Source organism: Ursus americanus, chromosome 10 (genome assembly GCF_024610735.1).
Source record: "Ursus americanus isolate L20-20 chromosome 10, mUrsAme1.1.p, whole genome shotgun sequence".
Lineage (NCBI taxonomy): Eukaryota > Metazoa > Chordata > Mammalia > Carnivora > Ursidae > Ursus > Ursus americanus.
Window position 1 is genome coordinate 39,047,015 of NC_142136.1, and position 7,050 is coordinate 39,054,064.

The window sequence follows — 7,050 nt, forward strand, 5'->3', positions numbered from 1 at the left end:
ATGTCTGGGCATCACGGCTCGGTCAAATTGACAAAAATATTAACCATCACACACACATATATAACTACCTTTAACAAACTTACTAATCTCTCAAACTGAGTTTCCTCTTATAATTTTTGTCTTGTTTTCCTTATCTTATACTTGTTTTCTTTATTTTCTTATCATCATTAGTAATCCCAACATTGTTAGTTCAAGCCAAGAATTAAATGGCATAGAATGACAATAAGACGAAACACCTAGCAGTGTAGCCCATAATATATATTCCATAAATGGCAATATTTACAGAAAGCAGAACTTACTTCATTTTTCTCCCTCAAAGTTTCTGAGTTTGGAGATTCAAAGCTTGAAAAGGCACATGTTAATGATTAGCTTGTTTGAATGATTATAAGAGATCAGAGCATATGATTGTTCCTTTTATAGTGCCCATTTCTTTGCCTTTGTAGAAAAAGGAGGAAAAAAATACGTAGTTAAGAATCTTAAAAATAATGGCATCATGAATAAAAGACTTTAATTTTCATAAAAATAAGAATGTTCCCCTGCTGAAAATGACTCATTTATAATAATCTAAGTTTCAGGAATATATTAGCTGTCTCAGAACCCTTAAGAAATGTTTAATGCAATACTGCTTTTCACATATTAAATTGTTTTTGTTTTTCTTTTTTGGTGAGTAACTGTTAGAAAAGAAACTGAATATCTTATACTATTCAATGTCTACTACTTCACACAGCATGGACAATACAGAAATATTTGCTAATAGTATATTGAAAGCAATATTGCATTAAATGTTTCTTAAGTATCATATTGTCATAATGACAATATATAATGAAGTGAGACTTCCAAACAATAAACAACACACACACAACACTACAAACCAAGCTTGTCAAACAGGAATTAGAAAGGGGATTCAATAGATAATTAATAATGAGTGTGTGAGGCTGCAAATCAAGGTGATGGGAGGTAAGGAATGACCTCCTGCAGAGATAACATAAATTATGACCAAAAGGAATGGAAGGAGTGATCACCAAAGAGCCAGGAGATGAGTTTTTAGACATAAGGGAAATCAAATGCAAAATACCTGAAATAGGAATGAAGATAGCATGATGTAGTCAGTCAGAAAACCAATTATGTTAGAATATAGTGAGTTAGGGAGAGTAAAGTAACTTTAGAGAAGCAGAAGCAGGCCAGACAAGAATTGGCCCCATTGTCCACTTTATTCTAAAATAATGGAAGCTAGGTGGTTGCAGATCAAGGGCTCTGGAAAGTATAATGTAAGTTTTGAGAAGGAAGATGGAGCACAAGAATATGCAATTTAGAGCACTGAAATGAAAATAGGAGTCCATTTGACAAAAAGAAAAAAAAAAGGTGTTCAAGATTTTGGGTAGAGGCAAAAGCATAGAGAGATGTTGGGCATAATGGAATATCTTTTTTTAATTAAATTAAAAACTAAATTTAAAATTTAGTTCTAGAATCATGGTATCAAATACATAAATCATATGGTGTCATGGCCACACATTCCATCTCCACTACTACAAGTTGGTGGGGATATGACATAGTGATATCCTCTCTGGTTTTTCGTGGAATGGTGAAACAAACACACACTCCCCTTTTCTGACTCACAGCACAATTCCAAATCTCCCTGTAAGTATTAGCATGACAAAGAAGCCCTCTTTCATAAATAAGAAGCCTTTCCTTATTATGGTAGCTCTTCCCGCCACATAGTTTCCAGAGCAAATTTGTGCTAAAATCAAGAACTTTATTCATAATTCTTTGATTTGTCAGTCTCTCTAATCCATTTACCTCACCATTGGATCACTATTTATGAAGACAACTGTCTTCACCTCTTACCATAACTCACTTAAATTTTATAATCCATCATCAGTAGTGTTAAATCCTTTCTACTTAACTTATTCCCCTAACACACTTTAATCACAATTGTTTGCTTAATTGCTTAATTTCCTTGACTATTATTCTTGACCTCAAGGATATTGCTTACTTACTCAGCAGTTCTTTATTTGGCACTAAGAAGGCACTATCTATATTTATACTTACATCTTTCTACTAATGTTATAACAGAGTCCATTGATTTATTGGTATAGCCAACTTGCCCAGTAAAAAATATCTAATCAATAAGAAGCAGTGTATTATAATAAGAAACAATGATTTAAGAACACTTTCCAGGGCAAAAAAAAAAAAAAAGGTTATACACATATCTATCTCCTAATTTCCAGGCATACAAAAAATAGACAAAGTGGAGAAACAAATTATAAACTAGTAAGTAGACAAATAATACGTATGTTGCTAATAGTCCCATTTAGCACTGTAGCTATAAAAACCTAAGCAGCAAATAATTCAATTTCAAATTAGTGAGGGTATATTTTTATTATATTCTTTATCAAATTGCTATAGAGAGAAAGATTCTATTGGAACAAAAATTAACATGCTTGCTGCAACAGCACATACACTAAAATTGGAACTAGAGAAGGTTTCCAAGGCCCCTGCACAAGGATGACACACAGATTCCTGAAGTGTTTTGTATTAAAAAAAAAAATAACTTATGAAATGTCAATTTAACTTTTATATTAATTTAATCAGATTTGGGGTGACATATTTTATTTTAGCTTTTATTTTGTAGCCAAGGCTACAATGATTTTAAAATATTATTGGTATAATTGATCCATTCTTTATGTGTAACTTCACAATGAAATAGATAGTATTCTGAGTTTCAGGACAGAGCAATGAAATTCAATCTCTCAGGTGACCAATGAATTCAGGCTGAGAGTTTGATTATCTTATTATTTCGGTCTCATAAAGTATATATATTGATATATTGTGTGTGTGTATATAATATATATATATATATATGATCAAGTAATATATGTTATTACTAAGCAATTTATTTGTGCTTGAATCTTACCCTTTTCTAAAAACCCTCTGGGACAACTGAAGAACAGATTTATCAACACTGAACAGACTCTCAGATGACATGTTTGAAATTTGTTGTAGTATTTACAAATAAAAATATCGCTTTAGTATGTGTGTCATGGGTAATGAATATGCCTTCTTTCTATGTTTTAGCAAAAGAAATGCATTACAGTTAAAGAGAACCATAATTTCTGAGACCCATAACATACCATTTCCACTCATCTTTTGTTATTTAAAAAGGATTTACGGAAGCCAGAGCTGAAGTTTAGTAAGACATTTCATAACCCAATGTATTCATTATTCATTGCTGTGTAACAAATTAACCCAAACCTTAGCAGCTGAAAGCATAGACCACCTATTATCTTATAGTTTCTGTAGGACAGGAATTTGGGAACAATGTAGTTGGATGAATTTAACTAAGGGCATTTCCCAAAGCTGCAATCAAGGTGTTACCTGAGACTGCAGTCATTTCAGGCTCATGTGGAGGACGAACAGCTTCTAAGAACACTCACGTGGCTGTTGCCTTAAGACAACAGGTCTTTATCATGTGGTCAGTTCCACAGGAATACAGACACTGTGACAACCCTTCTTTCTCCAAGGCAAAGTAAGAGATAGAGACAACTAAAGCTAGAGCAAGAGAGAAACAAGGGAGAATTCCCAGGATGGAAGACTCTTTTTAAAACCTAATACCAGATATGACATCCCATTACTTCTGTATTTTGTTCACCAGAAGCAAGTAAAAAAAAAAAAAAAAATACAGCCCACATTTAGTGAAGGAAATTACATCAGAGAATGAACCAGGAGGCAAAGTTCATTGGGGGACATCCTGGAGCCTGCCAACCACAGTATTCCCTCAGATAACCCATAAGTCCTATCTTTCTCCTATGCAAAATGTACTCTATCCCCTCCAAATAGCCTTGAGTTTCATCCTCACAGCATCAGTCCAAAGTCCATAAGTTCAACACCTAAATCAGGTCCAGATACCAATAAAGCAACCTGAGTGTGGTTGCTGAAGTACAGCACTTCAAGTGCCACTTCTCCAAATCTGCGGATCTGAGAAAGTACAGAGATAAGCAACCTGCCTTCCCCGAAAACACCTAACATATAATATAGAATAGGCATAGGATGGCCACTACGGGTATTCTAGTTCAAAAGAAAGAAAAATTGGGAGCACAGAGGAAGAAACTAGTTCATAGGAATTGTAACATCCAATCGGACCAATATTGGCAGTTCTTTGAGTAGGTCTCAAGCCAGGGAATAATTTTGTATGAATTTCAATTCTTCCCTCAGGGTTCTTAGTACCATCCTCTTAGTCACGTTCCCTTTTTCCTTTCCTTTTTTTCCATGAAACATAACATGCATCTGCAATGATAGAGTAGGCATTTGCCAGATATGAGCAGGGAACAGGTGTTTTACGACTGTTAAGAAGTTTCAGCTGGGAGAGACCGCAGGGAACACACATGCAACTCTCCCCTATGACCACTGCCCTACAATAATCTATAGCTTCATTGTCATACATTTACTTTGACGTTTTGACCCCCGTTGTGGAGGGTGGCTGCCATGACAGTTCCAACAAGTGCCGTGTAGGGCCAAAAATTCCCTGTACCATCCAGTGGGAGGAGTCACTTAGATGACTGGAGGCAACCTTAGACAGAGACTGCCCTGGCTATGACCCATAATCTATCCAAACATAAAAAGAAAAGACGACCCCGGCCCCCATGCAGTTGCCACTTCTGGGCCTGCCCGCTCGACTGCAGTCTTGCCCTAACAGCTCCACATGCTTGCTTACCAAGAGTTTGGCTCTGAATCCTTCCTTGGCTGGTCTCAAGAAGTGCGGCCAGGGAACAGGATTTGCCACTGACACAGCTGAATAGATCTCTCAGTGTCCTTCTTGCTAGTAGAATTCAGGGATCCAAAGGTCTTTCCTAATTTTGTACAATCTCTGACCCTCAAACCAAGCAGGGGATGTTTTTGTCCCTTGAATACTAAATCAGTATCTTAACCTTCTACCTTAACCAACCAGAAAAAAAGGAGCAAACTAAGCCTAAAGATAGCAGAAAGAATGAAATAATAAACAGACTCTTCACTTTAAATGTATGTAGTGTGATTGTGAATTATATCTCAATAAAGCTGTTGTGTAAAAAATTTCAATCAGATGTAATTTCTGTTTTAAAAAACAAAAGTAACTTCAACATGTTAATGATCACAGAAATTTTCACTTTAATCCTCTTTTCTTATTTAGAAAATAAACATTGGAAAACTTTTCAAAAGTCTTAGCCAATAGCAAGTAAAAGGATGTATCTGTAAGGAGAGATAGGTGATGGTGAGAGGTCTCCGTGTTGGCTAACATAAAATCGTGTCTAATATTTGTCTCAATAATACAACATCCAGATATTTCAACAAAAATGGGCCTCCTTCTTTAGCCCAATACTCTTTGTCTCCCCTTCCCTTGCATTGATTGGATGTTTTTGTATAATCTCATATTGGGAGTTTCTATTCTAAACCACAGCCCCAGCCCAGTGCTAAGCTGCTGTCCTGCACTAAAGTACAGTGATTAAGCAATGGCTTTATTTCTCCTCTGCTCCCTTCTAACAGAAGGCAACTCCACTAGCATTCTAGACACGGACTCCAAAGTGTGAAGGAGTGCCAGAAATAGACTCTAAGGGGGAAAGGAATTAATAAATCGCATATGAAAAAAAAATAAATCACATATGAACCAAGAGCCTGAAATTTTGGAAAGTGAGATGAGAAGGGGAAAATGGGAAATGAGAATCAATAATTCTGTCCACAAAAGTAGGTTCATCTGTGAATGGGTAGGTGTTTGGATTGCAAGGGAGTAGTGGCAGGAACACGATGATAATCACCTTGCGCGACACTTAATTTTATGTGTCAACTTGACTAGGTTAAGGGATGCCCAATAGTCAGTAAGACATTAGTTCTGGGTGTGTCTGTGAAAGTGTTTCTGGAGGAAATTAACATTTGTGTTAGTAGACTGAGGAAGAAGGTCTGCCTTTTCCAATGCGAGCACCCTCCAGCACACTGAAGGCTCAAAAGAACAGAAGGGGAGGAAGGACAAGTTGTCTCCTTTTTCTCTCTCCTGAGCTGGAAGGTCTATCTTCTTCTGCCCCAGAGTTACGGTTCCTGGGCCTTTCGACACTAGGACTCACACCAGAGACCCTCTGTTCTCAGAACTTTCTTTGGTCTCTGACTAGCTTTAACCATCTGCTGTCCTGGTTCTCAGGTCTTCAGGCCCCAGATGACTTACACCACTGGCTTTCTTTGTTCTCCAGTTTACAGCCAGCAAATAGCTGGACCTCTCCACCTCTGTATCATGTGAGCCAATTCCCATAATATCACTCCCCTTATACATATCTTTTTTTATATATCCTCTTGGTTCTGTGTCTCTGGAGAACCCTGACTAATACACTTGGCAGTATCTGAGAATCTATTAACAATAATAAAGTTTGGAATACTAAAAATTCAATAAAACGAGATAAGAAAAACTGAAATTTTGTTCTAGTTGTATAAAGGCAACACAGATCATAATCACTTATATGAAATGCTTATCATTTTTTTCTAATTACTCTATATTTAGGGTTGTGAATATCAATATGCAACAAGTTTTAAGCTACAGTTGAATAAAAAGATACTTTGTTCCTTTTACCAAGGTTGCTGCTCAGTTTGTCATGATTTCTTATCCACAATTGAAAAACTTAGAGAAAACATGGTTTTCAGTCTGTATTTTATAACAAAAGGGCAAAATCTGAGTTGAACTGCATATTTTTCCATTAATATTAGTTCACTCCCCTCTTAATTCACAGTTTTCAATAAAACGTCCTGCCTTTTAAAATATGCATTGTCTTATTGTATGGTTTTGTTTCAGATAAGCTATTATTCAAAGCATACCCTATTAAGCATAATTCTTTGTAACTTGGGTTGCCTTTCATACGAAAGAGCTCATTCATCCTCCAAGAAATGACTTAGTACTTATTGCATGTTAAGCATTGTGTTAGATCCAACCAGCTGCCGGAAAAGACAAAGGCACTGCCCTGAGGTGGAAGACCTTATCGTGTAATGTGCCTCATCTTTAAACCCTCTCTTTCTTTGAAAGAACTCAAAGTGCTTTAT

At 36.3% G+C, this 7,050-nt stretch overlaps 1 non-coding gene across 1 annotated transcript; it reads left to right on the forward strand.

The window, feature by feature from the left end:
- The first annotated feature begins 2,437 nt into the window (after positions 1-2,437).
- LOC123801192 (U6 spliceosomal RNA) lies at positions 2,438-2,540 on the forward strand. The gene has a single exon (XR_006782149.1). It is a non-coding gene; the product is annotated as a U6 spliceosomal RNA (small nuclear RNA).
- The last annotated feature ends 4,510 nt before the right edge of the window (positions 2,541-7,050 follow it).